The 19,951-nt window shown below is 43.9% G+C and overlaps 1 long non-coding RNA gene across 1 annotated transcript in view; it reads left to right on the forward strand.

Annotated features, from left to right (window-relative positions):
* Positions 1 to 9,308, forward strand: part of LOC126284169 (uncharacterized) — a 526,799-nt gene extending 517,491 nt beyond the window's left edge. Inside the window, exon 3 of the long non-coding RNA XR_007551446.1 lies at positions 9,171 to 9,308. This is a non-coding gene — a long non-coding RNA (uncharacterized LOC126284169). The remainder of the gene's footprint in view (positions 1 to 9,170) is intronic.
* The last annotated feature ends 10,643 nt before the right edge of the window (positions 9,309 to 19,951 follow it).

A 19,951-nucleotide genomic window follows, 5' to 3' on the forward strand; every position in this document is an offset into this window, starting at 1 on the left:
TTCTTCTGTTGTTGTACATCGCTATAGTATGTAGTAAACATCTCTTAACGTTGTTACTGAAAACCATATTTTCAATTCTCAGTAATGAAATGCATACATTAGTTCTAATTGGACCAGTCTATGTTTAGGTAAGTTTGTGAAATGCTTTTACATTTTAGTTTTATCTTTTCACTTACCAGAAAAGTGGATGTTCAGTATTCCCCATGGGAAATTGCAGACATCATCTTCTGTTTAATATGTCACCTTCAGGTCGTACATAATAGCAAGAAGATTGCATCACAGTAACAGAACAATGTGTTCTGTCTTGTATACTCATTTTTTACTGCATTTGTTAGGTCGTCCGTAATAACAGACAGCTTGAAGTAGAAGAGATGTGTTTCACACTAGTGAAGATGGATAAGTGCTCACAGCTCTTTAGGTATACATCTTAGGCCATGTTTAAGACGACCACCTCTCAGGGAATTATTTTTTTTAAATAATGCTTTTTTAGTTGACTAAAACTTCGGAGGTTCACCTTTTCCCTGATAGCAGTCCATGTAGATACTGACGCTAGAGATGTTCAGCGATTGTGTTAAAGTTGTCATTTGTTTCAGACCTTTTGCTTACTCCCTTTTTTTGTGCGTTGAAAGAAAGTGATTGGCCCTCTAGAAAGCTGGTTTCCTCCTGGCTGAGGCAGCCATTACTCGTGACGCGTCTGACAGTTTCGAACGTGCCAGACAATCATTAACACGCAGATGCCAGCTGCGGATTAATGTAAACTAACGAGATCTGCAGCAACGCCACTGAACACGCAGTCTGGACACCGTCACTGAACATACCTAGCGTCAATAGTCTAACATCTTTGATCATGAAGAAACTAAACATGGAAATTTGCACCGTGACGGTATTGGTATTCGTTCTATAATGAGTATTGTGACCTGTTAACCAACTGTAACTATTTTGTCCCACGTGTCCAGTCTTGTCTCAAGACATGACTAGCTCGTATCACTTGAGAGATTGTCCTGTTGACCGTAGCCATTTTTATCGTCGTTCCCATAAAGAATGAGCTCTTGTACAAAAAGAAAAGTGTGACTGGTACCTAAACATTACAAAAGCTCCTTTGTGAACAAGATTTCACGTAAAATTTCTGCACTCGCGTGCCACAATTAACGACGAAAGTAGCTTTCGCTTGATGTGCCACTGCTAAGAAGCAAAGCTCGATGAAACATAGCATACATAGACTGACGTTTTACAGGGCATTCAAAATGATGGAGCACACGAATCAGTCGTCCTTTCCTTTCATGTTTTGTTAAAGCAAATCTAGATTTGGGCTAGTAACTAGCCATCATCAGTGCCTTATTTTTGAGTTTTAATGCATGTCTTAGTACGTCAGTCGCCTCTTGTTCAGGCTCCTGTCAAACAGTAGGTAACTGAAAGAACTAAGAAATTGGACGAACAAAAATGACACTTTTATCTAATGATAGTCATTAAGCTGAATTCATCGCGATTTATAGTGTTCCCTTGGACTTTATAAAAGACGGCAAGTGGTTCTTAGTACGGTGTGTGACCACAACGGAGAAGAATCCATGCTCTACAACTTACTCCCACAAGAATTGTGTTTTTGTGATACGGCGTGCCATTCATCCCTCAGTGCCCTGGGCGGTCGTTGATGTACGTGCATGTACGACAGCACGCCTCCCAAACGCACCTCACATGTGCTCGATGGCGAAACGGGAAGGCCAGTCCATTAGACGAATGTCCTCTCGTTCCGAGAGCACCCCAACTTACACTGTTCGATGCGGTCGCGCATTGCCATCGGTAAAAAGTAATTCAGGACCGAACGCACCCCTGAAATGACGTACACGGGAAAGAAGTACATTGCCACATTACCATAGACCGGTAAATGCACCATGTTCGAAATTTCGTATTCAACTCGTCCATGCAGCATTATGAATATTATGTGTCCACGCATCATAATTCCTGAACCATCAGAACGATCATATTCGAAAATGTTCCTGGGTGCGTTAAGTTCTACCACCTCTCGCCCTACGGGGGTACATCTTGAATCAGTACTGAGCCAGAATCTGCTCTCTCCGAGAAGAAGAAGAAGATGACGATGATGATGACGACGATGATGATGATGACGATGATGATGATGGTGATATTTGGTTTGGGGGCGCTCAATTGCACGGTCATCGACGCCCATACTAAGTCCCAAGTTGTACACGGTCCAATTTGTTTACACGATCCAATTTATCCACTGTCACGAATGATAATGACGGCGAGGGCAACACAGACACCCAGTCCCCAGGCAGAGCAAAGCCCCAACCCGACAGGGAAACAAACCCGAGCCCCCGTGATCCAGAGGCAGCAAGGCCAACCACTGCACCACGAGCTGCGGATTCATCCAAGAAGAGTACCCAACCCACTCCTCGTCCATCCAGTCCCTATGCTTTTGGCACTATACCAACCTGTGCACACAATGTGCGGGTGTTAACGGAACACGACGTAATTGTCGTCTGGATAAAAGGCCACCCTCACTCCGTCTCCGTGCCATCGTGGATCGTCAGATAACGCGCCTTGCAATACTGTTAAATGCGACTCCAACTGAATCCACGGTTTGACGTGGATCCCTTCCTTTCTATATTTTGAACATGGCTACAATACAGTGACTGTTGCAGAACAGCTGGAATAAAGGACAGCGAGCCACTTGGAAGAAATGGTGGTTTTCAGATAACCTTGACAACGGTTTCGACGGATCTGAACCTGTCTTCTTCAAAAGGACAGACAACTTGACATTAGCAAATTACTCAGTAATAGCTGCCTCCACATGGATTTTATCGGCAACGCTCTGTATGTCCACATGTAAAAATTAAGGCTCCTACAACCAAGGGCTTGTCACATCGTTAAATTCACTTATAATAAGAGATCACGTTAGTGCCTACATGCCGACGTAAATGTTCGGTTACTCTAAGTGATTGTTTTTACTGATGTGACGAACCCTTGATTCTAGGGGCCTTAATGTTTACATAACAACGTACAATATAGACCGTTGCTGATAAATGTCATTTGGAGGCATCTTTTGATGAGTGAATTGCTAATGTGAAGTTGTCTGTTCTTCTGAAGAAAATGAGCTTAGATCCGTCGAAATCATGGTCAAGGCTAAATGAAAACTTTTTTTTTTTTTTTTTTTTTTTTTTTTTTTTTTTTTTTTTTTTTTTTGCAGCTGGTTGTCTAACCTTTATTCCTTCCCTTCTTTTCTGTTGCAAAGTAGAGCGGTCACCTGCTACTGTAGTTGACCGCGGTCGGCTACCTCCTCTCCTTGTGGCAGTGGTGCCTGTTGTCCAGGACGCTCCCCATGCAAGTGAAACAATACTGCCAGTAATACCGAAATCCTGGGTTACACTCGTCAAACTTTGTCCTTCTTCCAGTTTCCCGAAGTGATCTTCGAGCCATGTTGACTGAAGAATGCCACCACAGTGCACCGTACTGTTCGATGTTTCACTCACAATGACTTTTCCCGTTCCTCCAACAGCCTATTGTTGGTCGGCGAGCCTTCTTTGGCGCTGTAGTCACGCTGACCTCACGACATGTGACGTCTAACTTCATGTACACAACTGGAGACCTCTGGCAATATGCTCACGAACTTTCATTCCGTTACCAACATGTTATGTTACTTTATTTATCTCGTCCTTAAGGAATGCAGAGCAGCGTATTCCTTACCAAGTGTCGGGAACGTCTCTGTGACTAAGTCTTACAAAATCACTTTGACATTTGTGGGCAATTGTGAGAACTATTTTTTTCGAACCTGAATCTAATCTCTCCGTAATTATTTAAAAGACTTAGGATGTGATGGAACTTGATGAGACCTTATATACGTGCAACGTAGATTTAATGTGAAAGTAGCCTCTGGATTTGTCTGGCTACAAGTCAATCGGTATCTGCCAAACAGGGTCCGATGTAAGGAAAAAAATGTTTTTGAAATCTGCATCAGTCACGAAGTAGGCTTTGAGAGGAATAGCTGTGTACACACAGTCCTAATCCTCGAATGGGACATGTCATCGCTGTAGTGACGAATGACAACTGGAAAATATTCGGGTTCCAAATTGGCCAGGAAGCTACTGATAGAATCTGTTTAGCGATGGAGACACGCCGCAGTAGTGCAGTTTATATTTACCCGGAGATACACGTTACTATATTACGCTCTCTGAATTTGATCTGGATACCTTAAATACTATATTTCATTACCGACTGGGTAATTCCCGTCTTATAATAATAAGTTTCATGTATACAAAGTCCTGAGGCTACTCAAATACGTGCATCTCTAGATGGAATCTACTACTGGCAGTAAACACTTCTGTTGCATTGGTAGCTTCACTACGCCGATAGTAACTGAGTTGATTTAGTTCTACTTATTTTCAGAACATATAGAAATAAAAGAATACGCACTTCAGTGAGCCACTGAGAATGTAAGATTAATGTCATGTGCTTCAGCGTTTGTGACTGCGCAGCCGAGAGCAAGAAACTATTCCTAATAAATATGTTCATTGGTGCTGGTTTACTTACGTAGTGACAATTCTGACTAGCTAGTGTTTAACATAAGAGAAAAGCTTCCATACCCGTTGTCACAGAAGCTAAAATATTCTAGGTTATTACGGCGCGTCATGACCTCTTTCAAATTTGGTTCATATGGCATTAACTTTTCATCCCCTCTCCTGTGATCTTCAGTATTATAGGTTCTCCCTGGTTAGCTGACCACTGTCAAAGATCAGTGTTGCGATCCTTTATCGAACAGATTTCTCCCGTACTTGTTTGGAAGAAGTTGGATTATCGAGCAAAATTTTTTCTATTGTTGTGGCATCTCCATTGGATACGTAGTGAAAGAAGCAGAGAAAGAGAGATGGAATGTGTACCAAGAATTTCTTGTTGACCTTCGGATGTGGTTTCCTCGTAATTGTTTGAATTCCTTGTGCACCGTGTCTGCATATTTACCTCCTTGACGGTGCAAAGCCATGAAGCTGGAATCGTATAGCCGCTATCTCTACTGAAACTACTCTGGTTCTTAGAAATATCAACGCCTCTGTGACTTTCCTTCAATAAATGTTGCATTCCTTGACTAGTACTAATACACCTTTGCTACAGCAAATTTCACACTTTGTTTTGAACGCGTGTGACTTTCGTGCTCTTTAACATGTTCTTTTTACTGTTCTTACAGTTTTCAATGTGGAGTTGATCAGGTGCGTCCATTTCGAATAAGAGAAAGTCTTTTATTTTGTTCTGTCTGCAAAATGAGATCTTTTACTATTCTTCTGAAGAAACTGGCATATGAGGTCATTAGCTCTGTAAAGGAATAGTCACACACAATGGAAGGTATTTCCTTGACCTCGCTAGCATAATTAATACTATTTCGTTTGAAAGTTATCTACGTAGACAAATTATTATAGCGTCTTTCTTAAGAAATTCAACTGCGTGGAAGCTTATTTTCAGTGATACAGAAGTCACGCAACGACAGATTATTGAGCACTGCTTGCATCTGGGGTGGTTGTTTCTGACAAGAGGCATCTAAATATCTATTTGTGTACACTTCGAGTCGTATTATCAATTTTTCTATAGGTCAAGACATTTAGGAAAGGGAGACAGATACCACTATCTCGAAGTATAAGTTGATTTTCAGATGAAAGTCTTTCAAGAAATTGCGGAATTTATGAAGCTTTTCCTTACTGTGTGGCAATATAACAAATGTATCATCCAAGTGAGGAGCCAATAAGAAATCTCAAGTCGTGTATTATTTGATGTCCATCGTTTAAAATGTTCTATAATGATGGAGATGACGCTAGCGGACACAATTGTTTGAATAACGAAGTACGAAGTGATGGCTATTGCAAAACTTATTATTAGAGCGACGAGCTGGTTTGGTTATTGTTTGGGCCTGTGTGTCATGCATTCACTTGATCTTTGCTCTTACAGAATCACACAGGGATTTTGTAGTCAGTCCAACATTGATCAGATAGCAGCATTAACTCAGAAAGAAGATTTGGAAACTACAATTTGAAACACTGACTAAGTTAAGGTAATCTCAACGCGAACAGTAGGATCTATGTTCGTCAATATAAGCCTTCAATATTCAGTTTCTTGTGACTCATGTGAACGATAACAGTAACTTGTTTGATAAAACAATATCTTGGTTTTATTGTATTGTACTGTATTGTATGTTAACCTGGGGCTTAGAAACGACTGAGAGGCTCCGTCCCCGCCGCAGGCGCAGCAGTCCACAACCCCACGACGACTACCGCAGCCCACTTTACCCCTCTGCCACCCCACACCGAACCACTCTTTCAGGGTTAATTTGCGGTTCAGCCCACGGTGGACCCCCCCCCCCCCCCCCCTCCCCAGTTAACGTCACATACCAGACGAGTGTAACCCTTATGTTTGCGTGGTAGAGTGATGGTGGTGTACGCGTACGTGGAGAACTTTTTTGCTCAGCAATCAGCCGACATAGTGTAGGTGAGGCGGATTAAGGGAAACCAGACCGCAATCGCCGAGGCAAATGAAAAACCGCCTAAAAACCATCAACAGACTGGCCGGCTCACCGGACCTCGACCCAAGTCCGCCGGGCGGATTCGTGCCGGGGACCAGGCGCCCCTTTCCTATCCGGAAAGCGTTGCGTTAGACCGCACGGCTAACGGGGCGGGCTATGTCTTTTGTTTCATTTAATTATACTGGAGACGCCGCATTCTATTATGGTCGCGTAGACATTACAAAAAATGGGAAATGCTTCTTAATGTAGTGTGCGTTCATCATGGAGGGTCCTTGAAAAGACGCCCTTGAAAGGCCGAACAGTGGAAAGGAGGGCATTGTCACAGTTACGTAAACCTGTGAGGTTACAGTGTTCAGAGATCTGGAGAGTAGAACGTCCATGAAACGTTATATCACACCACACCATAACGATCATGTTTCATGATGTTTTGGTCGCATTGCGTGTTCCCACTTCTCGCTAAATGTGGTACGTCCATAATCACTATACAGATTGAACACGTGACCCCAGTGTTCGCTGATCCAGTTCTTACGCAAATCTATTGACACGTTACACCCACCAGTCCAGGTATATTTTTACTCCTTATTATGTTATTGCACAACGTTATAAAATGTGTCGATCAACTGCTGTTTATTAAAGATTATAAAATTGTACTCGCAAAATGCGAGTGTAATTTTTTAGTGGTCTTATTTATCAGAGGCGTATGAAAATTTGTCCCGGGACGGGACTTGCACCCAGATTTCTCGCTTAACCTGAGGAGTTATCTTAACGACTTCGGATATACGATATACGATCACGCCTGGAGGACCGTCTGTGATTCCCTCCACAGACGAACATTCGATGTGATTGTCGTTTACAATGTTCGAGTTGACAATTCACCTCATACAAACTTCTTGCAGCCGAGCCTGAGTATCTGAAGGCACATACACTGCGTGAGGATCAGGAGCAGCTCATTAACCATTACAAAATTTGATTCGCAAGTTGTGAAACTGGGATGTTAGCTTCCTCATACTGAGTAAATATTCAACTCGAAGGAAGCCAACTTCTCAGGCAACATCGCATTTGTAGAGCCTGTACTTACGATGACTGGTTTCGGCAAACAACCGTCATGGAATCTGTGAACAGCGTAGATAAAGTGTATATATATTGCATTATGGGACACAACATACAATTTCATGAAATTAATACGTAGTGTGATGTATTACACGTACGTCGTTGAGGAATAAAACAAGTATCTAACTACAACTATAAATGTATTTCATCTCACTTAGCTGGACAGCAGACGTAAGAAGCAGTGTCAGAGTACTTACAGTGCTTGCAGTATGTACAGTATGTACTTACAGTACTTAAAGTATGTATATCCAAGCGTATTCGTCCCATATTACAAGACACACGTTACATAGTTGGTATAGGATCACCGCTGAAAGTATGGTTCAGATGGCTCTGAGCACTATGGGACTTAACATAGGTCATCAGTTCCTTAGAAATACTTAAACCTAACTAACCTAAGGACATCACACACATCCATGCCCGTAGCGGTCGCGTGGTTCCGGACTGAAGCGCCTAGAACCGCTCGGCCACCACGGACGGCGCTGAAAGTATTAGAGCACATGTTTACATTTACCACTGCTAGAGGCCGCATCTTTATTCATGTCATTGTCAATTGCAAATATAAATATGTATTTCAATAAAAATATGATAATGATATATATCTTTAAAATTTTTGTTGCAGATAGAAGCTTAAGCATTTTATCGAACATTATAGAACAGCAAAAGATTATGAAACCTTACAGAGATGAAACAAGAAGTCGAAAAAGACAGTAGATGTGAAGTACGCGTACATTCAAAGTTATGATTACAATTCCACAAAAACTAGATGATTTATTCGAGAGAAAGAAAGTCTTTAAAGAAAATAAAAAGAGTGTAACTTAATCTGTAAACATAAAATATCGGGGAAGCGAAACCTATCAGACAACTGTCACAAAATATTGCCTTGGATAAATTCACTACAAATTCAATACAGAGAACTGTATCATTTATGTAGACATATTACCAGACAGAAAAGTCGCTCAATGATGCATTATGGACGTAATTCCACCTAGATATAGGGACACAATAATATTATAAACAAACAATGTTAGAATTAAATACGATTTAATATAATAATGGTGGAAAACACAATGACATGAGTACACTACAATAATTATAAATATCTCAATAGAGAGACTTGGAAATGACAATTTCGCCGAAACGAGCTCGTTGTGAATCAGTGCAATAAATCACGAGTTAAATAAAATAATTTGCTGGTAAGCTTGTACCAGCTAAAAGAAAATGTCATGTTTTCCCCTTTTATACGCTGTGAGGCCAGCAGATAATTTGTTAAAATATTTTTAAGTGATGTCTTTACGTATGTTACCATCACGGAAAACTTATCAAAATGTAGCCAACCAATTTCTCATACTGCAAACATTTACATTTTTCGGCATTTTCGTTACAAGCGTTAAGTTTAAAGCGAAATACTCATTTGTTGACTGACTTTGGTTTGTGAAAACTCCGTTCCGCTGTTCGGCACCGTTTAGGAAATATTTGGAGTGCCGCGTATATTGACTGTGCCGACAGATGCTGACGGTTTTCTTCTTCCATTTCCATGTTCCAGCAGCGGAGAGAGACTGGAGAGACGGGCCGGAGAGGCGCGTAACTGGCGCTGTTTCATCGGCGGCTGGAAGGTATCGACAGGCGCCACTCGAGGTCGGCAGCTGGAAGCGAGTGTCCAGAGGGAGGGGGAGAGGGGGAGAGGGGGTGGAGATAAGGGCGGCCCGGAAAGAGTAGCGAGGGCGTCAACAGCGTGTGGCGGCCAGCATGCCGGCGAGAGGCGACGCGACGCCGGTGTCAGCCGCGGTGCGTGAGTGCGTGAGGCGCGCGCGGCCGGTGCGTGAGCGGGCCACCTGCTGAGCGGCGAGGCGCGACACGCGGCCCCGACAGACATGGACGCCAGCGCCGGCGGCAATGCGACCGCCTCCAGCCTGTTGCCCGGCGACGGCGCTGACAACCTCACAGCGGACGCCGCCGCCGCCAACGACACCCAGGAGGTCATCAACTCCTTCTACTTCTACGAGGTGAGTAAATGCACACCATCGGTCGTGTGCACTTTCCTTGATATTTACTCTTGCTAATTATTAACGCAACACCCTGGCGAGCGTTATTTTGCCCGCCAGAACGTAGCCAGTGCCGATGCTGGTGGGAAATACCGGGTGATCAAAAAGTCAGAATAAATTTGAAAACTGAATAAATCACGGAATAATGTAGACAGAGAGGTACAAATTGACACACAAGCTTGGAATGACATGGGGTTTTATTAGAAACAAAAAAATACAAATGTTCAAGAAATGGCCGACAGATGGCGCTTCATCTGATCTGAATAGCAATAATTAGCAAAACAAAGTAATACAAATGGTTATGAACTGTAGATTAAAACTAAAGAAACTGCAAAAAGATGGGAATTTAAGGAGATGGGACCGGGATAAACGGACTAAACCAGAGGTTGTACAGAGATTCAGGGAGAGAATAAGGGGACAATTGACAGGAATGGGCGAAAGAAATACAATAGATGGGTAGCTTTGAGAGATGAAGTAGTGAAGGCAGCAGAGTATCTAGTAGGTAAAAAGACGAGGGCTAGTAGAAATCCTTGGGTAACAGAAGAAATATTGAATTTAATTGATGAAAGGAGAAAATATAAAAATGCAGTAAATGAAGCAGGCAAAAAGGAATACAAACGTCTCAAAAATGGGAACGACAGGAAGTGCAAAATGGGTAACCAGGGATGGTTAGAGGTCAAATGTAAGAATGTAGAGGCTTATCTCACTAGGGGTAAGGTAGATACTGCCCACAGGAAAAACGAAAGACCTCGGAGAAAAGACAACCACTTGTGTGAATATCAAAAGCTCAGATGGAAACCCACTTCTAAGCAAAGGAGGGAAAACAGAAAGGTGGAAGAGGTATATAGAGGGTCTATACAAGGGCGATGTGCTTGAGGACATATTATGGAAATGGAAGAGGATGTAGATGAAGATGAAATGGGAGATATGATACTGCGTGAAGAGTTTGACAGAGCACTGAAAGACCTGAGTCGAAACAAGGCCCCGGGAGTAGACAATATTCCATTAGAACTACTGACAGCCTTGGGAGAGCGAGTCCTGACAAAACTCTACCATCTGGTGAGCAAGATGTATGAGACTGGCGAAATTCCCTCAGACTTCAAGAAGAATATAATAATTCCAACCCCGAAGAAAGCAGGTGTTGACAGACGTGAAAATTACCGAACTATTCGTTTAATAAGTTACGGCTGCAAAATACTAACGCGAATTCTGTACAGACGAATGGAAAAACTGGTAGAAGCCGACCTCAGAGAAGATCAGTTTGGATTCAGTGGAAATGTTGGAACAATTGAGATAATATTTACCCTACGACCTATTTGAGAAGATAGATTAAGGAAAGGAAATCCTATGTTTCTAGCATTTGTATACTTAGAGAAAGCTTTTGAGAATGTTGACTGGAATAGTCTCCTTCATATTCTGAAGGTCGCAGGGGTAAATACAGGGAGCGAAAGGGTATTTACAGTTTGTACAGAAATCAGCTGACAGTTATAAGAGTCGAGGGGCATGAAAGGGAAGCAGTGGTTGGGAAGGGAGTGGGACAGGCCTTTAGATGACCTCGGGGAATAGGCATTGAATAGAATTGGCGAGAAGAGGAGTTTGTGGCACAACTTGACTAGAAGAAGGGACCAAAAAATGGTTCAGATGGCTCTGAGCACAATGGGACATAACTGCTGAAGTCATCAGTCCCCTAGAACTTAGAACTACTTAAACCTAACTAACCTAAGGACATCACACACATCCATGCCCGAGGCAGGATTCGAACCTGCGACCGTAGCTGTCGCGTGGTTCCAGACTGTATCGCCTAGAACCGCTCGGCCACTCCGGCCAGCAAGAAGGGATCAATTGGTAGGACATGTTCTGAGGCATCAAGGGATCACAAATTTAGTACTGGAGGAGAGCGTTTAAGGTAAAAATCGTAGAGGGAGACCAAGAGATGAATACACTAAGCAGATTCAGAAAAATGTAGGCTGCTGTAGGTACTGGAATGAAGAAGCTTGCGCAGGACAGAGTAGCATGGAGAGCTGCATCAAACCAGTCTCAGGACTGAAGAGCACAACAACAACAACAACAACAACAACAACAATTATTAACGCAACACCCTGACGAGCATTATTTTGCCTTCCAGAAGTTACCCAGTGGCGGTGCTCGTGGGAAGTACCGGATGATGGGGTTTTATTAGAACCAAAAAAATACAAACGCTCAAAAATGTCCGACAGATGGCGGTTCATCTGATCAGAATAGCAATAAGTAGCGTAACAAAGTAAGACAAAGCAAAGATAATGATCTCTAGAGGAAATGCTCAATATGTCCACCATCATTCGTCAACGATAGCTGTAGTCGAGGAATAATGTTGGGAACAGGACTGTGAAGCATGTCCGGAGATATGGTGAGGCATTGGCGTCGGATGTTCTCTTTCAGCATCCCTACAGATGTCGGCCGATCACGATACACTTGCGACTTCATGTAACCCCAAAGCCAATAATCGCAAGGACTGAGGTCTGGGGACCTGGGAGGCTAAGCATGACGAAAGTGACGGCTCAGCACACGATCATCACCAAACGACGCGCGCAAGAGATCTTTCACGCGTCTAACAATAAGGGGTGGAGCGCCATCCTGCATAAACATCGTACCTTCCAGCAGGTGTTTATCAGCCAGGCTGGGGATGATGCGATTCTGTAACATATCGGCGTACCTCTCGCCCGTCACGGTAGCAGTTTTGCTGTCCAGCGGCATCTGTCGAACATTTTGTGAACTTTGGTGTTTTTTTTCTAATAAAACCCCATGTCACTCCAAGCATGTGTGCCAATTTTTACCTCTCTATCTACATTATTCCTTGGTTTATTAAGTTTTCAAATTTATACTGACTTTTTGATCACCTTGTATATACTGAAGTGACGGAAGTCATGGGATGGCGATACGCACGTATACAGACGGCGGTTGTTTCACATACACGAGGTATAAAAGGGCAATGCACAGGCGAAGCTGTCACTTGTACGCAGGTTTCCGATGTGGTTATGGTCACGCGACGGGAAGATTATTGTCCGAATATCTTAGTGGCGTTTACGTACTGAATAAAGTGTGTGTACGCCGAAGTTTGTAGCTAATTTGCGTTTTTTTCGTATACTTCAGTAATAATCACCCTGTAAGACTCATCACAACCAGTGATTAACAAAAGGCTCTGAGCACTATGGGACTAAACATCTGTGGTCATTAGTGCCGTAGAACTTAGAACTACTTCAGCCTAACTAACCTAAGGAAATCACAAACATCCATGCCCGAAGCAGGATTCAAACCTGCGACCGTAGCAGTCATGCGGTTCCAGACTGAAGCGCCTAGAGCCGCACGGCCACACCGGCCGACAGTGATTAACAGGTCAGGTGATTCCCTTGTGAGGATGCGGAACTCATAGCGCACAAACTACATTCTTGCCTTACTTGATAATGAGTACACTCAACGACTGCCAACAAACCATTGGAAATTACATATTTGCAGTACTCGCAGAAAACCTTCTCATCTGGCAAGAGGTTTCACTTTATTACTTCTGGGTTATTATATGGTGTACTAAAAAAGAAACGAGCCAAAAACTGTAGAATAAAAACTGCTTGCTATGAAAGCAAATGTGGTCCCCATAAAAGCACTGAGACCCCAAACTTGCTGCTCGATCGTCACGGGCGCACACTCACGACAGAGCGAGCTTGCACAGCCGTCGACCGTCCATACACTCAGTAGTGCAGATTATAGAGAAAGTGATGCTTCACAAGAAGAGCAAAGAGGTGCGGTGTGTTTACTTACAGCAGAAGCAGTGCTGATGACAGAAATTTATCAGACATGACACAGTTGGATGAACAGCGCCTCGCGGGATTAGCCGAGCGGTGTTGGGCGCTGCAGTCATGGACTGTGCGGCTGGTCCCGGCGGAGTCTAGAGTCCTCCCTCGGGCATGGGTGTGTGTGTTTGTCCTCAGGATAGTTTAGCTTAAGTAGTGTGTGAGCTTAGGGACTGATGACCTTAGCAGTTAAGTCCCATAGCATTTTTCACACACATTTGAACATTTTTTTATGAACAGCATTGCGTGTCCGTTGTAAGGGCTAAGCAGTGACAAAAGCGATTCAAGGAGCGACGGCTGTCGTTCGACGCTCTGGAACGTGACCGATACCAATGTCCAGCGGGTTGGTGCACTCATTATTAAAGACTGATGACGTACAGTGGCAGCGATTGCCCGAGAGTTGGGCCTGAGCGTCGAAATAGCAATGGATATTGAGTGATCTTCGTAGACTTCCGCCATTCATCTATGTATTTCCGTGCCCTGCATTCCTTCAGCAGCAAAGAAACGCATTATATTCCTTTTCTGTGTTTCTGAAACCTCCATATCAATATTTCCAGGTCTACTGTGAAGTGAAGGGTAGACGTGTGTGCGTGATCGTTCTGTCGTCATGTGGGTGGGTGTGCCCGTGACCATCGAGCCTCGAGTTGGGGGTCTCAGCCCTTTTATGGGGACCACACTTGCTTTCATAAGCAATGGCATTATGATCCCTTCAGCGGTTTTTTTACAGCTTTTGGCTTGTTTCTTTTTGAGTGCGCCTCATACTTTTATTCGAGCACATTTCAAGAGAGTATCAACACATTATTTCTGAATGTATCTGCAAAGTCATGTCATTACACGACATATAGTTCAGTAGGCATTTCATAAAACGCTTAAGGTAATTAAGGTCTTCTTGTCCACTTGGCAAACCGCCTGTTTAATTTTGTCTCGGGTTCTTCGGCCGATGTTTCTACGGCGATCGTCAAACAAATGTAGGACAAAGAAACAGAGGCAAAAGCCAACAGGGAGAACAGGCAGTGTGTCATATAAACATAGAGATGAGTGAAAAGAATGAAAAACCGGCCAGCTGCAAGTAGAGCTCTAATACTTACGTATAAAAATAGTTCATCCATTCTAGGAATCGAGGATTATTCCCTGTTATTGACACTGAATGGTACAAATTGCTCTAAGATCTATGGGACTTAACTGCTGTGGTCATCAGTCCCCTAGAACTTAGAACTACTTAAAACTAACTAACCTAAGGACATCACACACATTCATGCCCGAGGCAGGATACGAACCTGCGATCGTTGTGGTAGCGCGGTTCCAGACTGTAGCGTCTAGAACCGATCAGCCAATCCGGCCGGCTATTGACACTGATACTGGGAAGATATCGGAGACTAGTCTGCGAATGTTTGTTCCACTTACAACTTGAAATGTCATATCTACGTACAGTAGTCACTCCTGGATATCCGATGATGTATAAATTCCGAATAGCGTCATATGACCAATGAAGTCCTCTCTTGCCTGATGTTTGCCTTTTACCATTGCGATACAAACGGCCTGAATGTAGAAATACTGATTATTATAACATCTTCAGCCCCTGCGTCCAACAAGCTGGACGTTACATTTCCATTTTGCTTTAAGTGCGATTACAGTCTCTTCTACACACTAACCATGTATTCATTACGCTGGACACTTTAGCTGTCTACAGAATTTTTTTTCTCAATGATACCATTTCCGTGGTGTTTCATGGCGCTTGCTGTCACCGATCTCTCTGCAATGTCTGCCCGAAAAAAACGTAAGTATAAATATCGCACACAGTTTTCTGTTATTATTTATCGTCGTTGTTGTTATAAATAAATCAACAATATATGTTACAGTAACTTAACATCGTTACTGCTTAATTATTTGCAAGTCTAAACTATGACGTCCAGCCGGCTGGGCATTGGAAAATCTCTGCTCTTTTGAGTAGTAACTAAAGCTAACATTACAGTGCTCATTTATGACGTCCATATCCCACACCCTTAGCCAGAAATACACTCCTGGAAATGGAAAAAAGAACACATTGACACCGTTGTGTCAGACCCACCATACTTGCTCTGGACACTGCGAGAGGGCTGTACAAGCAATGATCACACGCACGGCACAACGGACACACTAGGAACCGCGGTGTTGGCCGTCGAATGGCGCTACCTGCGCAGCATTTGTGCACCGCCGCCGTCAGTGTCAGCCAGTTTGCCGTGGCATACGGAGCTCCATCGCAGTCTTTAACACTGGTAGCATGCAAGGCGTATAGTGGGCATGCGGGAGGCCGGGTGGACGTACCGCCGAATTGCTCAATACGTGGGGCGTGAGGTCTCCACAGTACATCGATGTTGTCGCCAGTGGTCGGCGGAAGGTGCACGTGCCCGTCGACCTGGGACCGGACCGCAGCAACGCAAGGATGCACGCCAAGACCGTAGGATCCTACGCAATGCCGTAGGGGACCGCACCGCCACTTCCCAGCAAATTAGGGACACTGTTGCTCCTGGGGTATCAGCGAGGACCATTCGCAACCGTCTCCATGAAGCTGGGCTACGGTCCCACACACCGTTTGGCCGTCTTCCGCTCACGCCCCAACATCGTGCAGCCCGCCTCCAGTGGTGTCGCGACAGGCGTGAATGGAGGGACGAATGGAGACGTGTCGTCTTCAGCGATGAGAGTCGCTTCGGCCTTGGTGCCAATGATGGTCGTATGCGTGTTTGGCGCCGTGCAGGTGAGCGCCACAATCAGGACTGCCTACGACCGAGGCACACAGGGCCAACACCCGGCATCATGGTGTGGGGAGCGATCTCCTACACTGGCCGTATACCTCTGGTAATCGTCGAGGGGACACTGAATAGTTCACGGTACATCCAAACCGTCATCGAACCCATCGTTCTACCATTCCTAGACCGGCAAGGGAACTAGCTATTCCAACAGGACAATGCACGTCCGCATGTATCCCGTGCCACCCAACGTGCTCTAGAAGGTGTAAGTCAACTACCCTGGCCAGCAAGATCTCCGGATCTGTCCCCCATTGAGCATGATTGGGACTGGATGAAGCGTCGTCTCACGCGGTCTGCACCTCCAGCACGAACGCTGGTCCAACTGAGGCGCCAGGTGGAAATGGCATGGCGAGCCGTTCCACAGGACTACATCCAGCATCTCTACGATCATTTCCATGGGAGAATAGGAGCCTGCATTGCTGCGAAAGGTGGATATACACTGTACTAGTGCCGACATTGTGCATGCTCTGTTGCCTGTGTCTATGTGCCTGTGGTTCTGTCAGTGTGATCATGTGATGTATCTGACCCCAGGAATGTGTCAATAAAGTTTCCCCTTCCTGTGACAATGAATTCACGGTGTTCTTATTTCAATTTCCAGGAGTGTATTTGAAATAATACAAAAAGTTTGCTTGGGCCTGAAGAGGTTATTTTCAAATTTGACGTCAGATAACAAATAGCAAAAAAAATTTCGTGTGTTACAATTGCACATTAACAATTTTCGAATTTTCTTCGTTTACTTGTACTGCGAAACCTTGCTTTATGTCAAATTTCACCTTCTAGTCAATGGGAAATATCCTATCATATTTGATGACCTAGTTTACTAGTTTCAAAATATGTAGCCTAAACGGTCGTATCCTTCTTATTGCAGTGACTTGGAAACTTAAATATTTGACACAGCCAAGAGAACATAGATAGGTGTACCTGTTCCTGAGATAAACAGATTTTAGCAGTCGGACAGCCAGACAGACACAAGCAGACAGACCGACCGATGAATGGACAACGAAGTCACCCTACAAGGGCTCAGTTTCTACCGACTGAGGTACTGAACACTATCTGTCTTTTCTTAAGACGGCGCCCAAATTACCCGTCTATAAACATTCTGTGTTTGATAATGGTCTTCCAACAATCCTGTTCTGAGCATTTTATACACGGGATTTCGATTATTTACATAATGGGAGAGTAGAGTAAGAGCGGGTGTCACCGCCATTTCTATAATTCAAAAGGAAGAGGAATGAAAAACACTGACTCAATGCTCTTTTGATAAATAGTCTCTGTAGATATTTTCCTATGATAGAGCTGTACATGACAGAAACACAGACAGTACATTCTCAACATTTGTCCATAGTTTCCGAGCAGTTGTGATCCGATCTTCCCAGTTGCATGCTAACTGGAAGCATCTGCAATCGTGAATTTCTGCAGGAATGAAAGTTTCCCTCATGTAGAAAATTGCCTTTATTTACTGTTAGTTTAATAAATAACAAACGCGCGTAAGCATTTACCGGTGCAGCAGTTGTTCTTCTGCGACTGTGTCCAGCAATGAAGGGCAGCTAACGAGGCAATGTTGCCGTGAAACCTCTCGTTATGAGTCCTGGGGAGGAGAGGCTCAGAGGGCAGGAGAGCTTATCTGTTTTTAATGGAAATTTTAGTGGCCACCTATTTTGAGGGCCGTTAATTTCTAATCAGTATGCAAAGCGTCCGGTTCGTTCGGGCGACGGAGCCTCTGGAATAAGTTCACTGGAGCAAAAGCGTGGCGGCCGCCGCTTAGCTCAAGGCACGGACTAGCCCTGCCGAGGGCCGCACAAGCCAAGGTCTCGACCCAGGCCTAGGCTATTACTTAATTTATGGAGAACCATTAATTTATCGCAGCTGTTACTCATACTGATTATCCCACAATGGGAAGGGGTTGACCCAGCTGCCTTACGAGGTGACTTACTGCCTGCCTCTTAAAATTTATTTTTTTTTTCCCCTTTTTTCGAGAATTAAGACCTGTTTTGGTCACTTTCACAGGATATGAATGGTAGTTATTATAGAAAACGTACTACAAACTACAGTGTCATCACTCATGTGCTTGAATGCTGATATGTGCAACTCTAGCATTGATATTCAGAGGCTCTTTTTGATGATTTCAGCCACACATTGTGTAATTCATCACTCATGCTTTTAAATAACATTTAGAAAAGTCTCTTTCTCACCAGGTGCATTAAAAAATTAAAATGGCTAGTTGTGATACTCAGATTTCTGTCTCTTACGAAGTATGTGTGGCTCTAGCTCCATTAGAAGCTCTTTGTTTCCCTTACGACAACATATTTCAGCGTTGTCTAAAAAATGGGCAGTTTTCAACCTATTCATTTCCTTGTATCCCCTTCTTTCAGAGAGGAAAATGTATTTCAACGCTGACGATGCTTAGACTGTCAAAACATGTTGGAGTAAGAGTGTTACACCTTGGCTAAGTAAATTCGTGAAATTTCCTCAGCTCATTTTGCTATAAAACCTCCACCTCCAGTTTATTTGACAACTTCCATGTGTTTCTAATATGTAATGGAAATACACGGAAAAATACCAGACACACACACACACACACACACACACACACACACACACACACAGAAACATGACATGTGTAGAACAATTGCATTATGAGAATAAATTTGGAGGGAGTGAACGATAATGCCAACATAAAATTCTCGGTATTTACTGCACCTAAATGTTACAATCATGCTATGATTACATAATAAGGCAATAATTCTTCGAATAACATTAGGGCTATCCGCTGCCAAATGCTGAAAGTCTGCAGTGTCTTTATTCAGTGGTATATGATGACGTCATATAATGTGAATGATTTTGTATTGATTTGCAGTAGATTTCTACTACATGATTACTAAGTATTCATTTAGTATAATTCCACCTCTCTTCAGCAGAATATAGAGTGCCATGCTTTTCAAGTTAAAATTTCATATTTACTGTTCAAATTATCCTCCGTTTGCCCACCTGGCTATCCACGTGGTCCAACGCACTGCTTCCCGAGCAGGAAGGTGCGCCAGTCCCAGACACGAATCCGCCCGGCCGGTTAGTGTCCAGGTCCGGTGTGCCAGCCAGCCTTTGCATTGTTTTTAAGGCTGTTTTCCATTTACCTCAGCGAGTGAAGGCTGTTTCCCCTTATTCCGCCTCAGTTACACTATTTCGGCGATTACTGCAAAAACACTGTCTCCACATAGGCGTACACCATAATTACTCAACCACGCAAACATTCGGCGCTACACTCGTCTGGTATGATACATCCCGGGGTTGTTCACTGGGGGCCAAACCACACAATTACCCTGGGTTCGCCGGCCGGGGTGGCCGTGCGGTTCTAGGCGCTACAATCTTGACCCGCGGGACCGATACGGTCGCAGGTTCGAATCCAGCCTCGGGCATGGATGTGTTTCACGTCCTTAGGTTAGTTAGGTTTAAGTAGTTATAAGGTCTAGGGGGCTGATGACTTTAGAAGTTAAGTCCCATAGTGTTCAGAGCCATTTTTGAACCCTGGGTTCGGTGTATGGCGGCAGTGAGGCGGTTGGACTGCTGTGGCCTGTTTTGCATTTTTGAACCACTGAGTGCCACGGTGGGACGAAGCCTCTCCATCGTTTCTAGGTCCCTGGTTTAATGAAGAATACACCCAGGTCCTCCATTTTC

Source organism: Schistocerca gregaria, chromosome 8, assembly GCF_023897955.1.
Source record: "Schistocerca gregaria isolate iqSchGreg1 chromosome 8, iqSchGreg1.2, whole genome shotgun sequence".
NCBI lineage: Eukaryota > Metazoa > Arthropoda > Insecta > Orthoptera > Acrididae > Schistocerca > Schistocerca gregaria.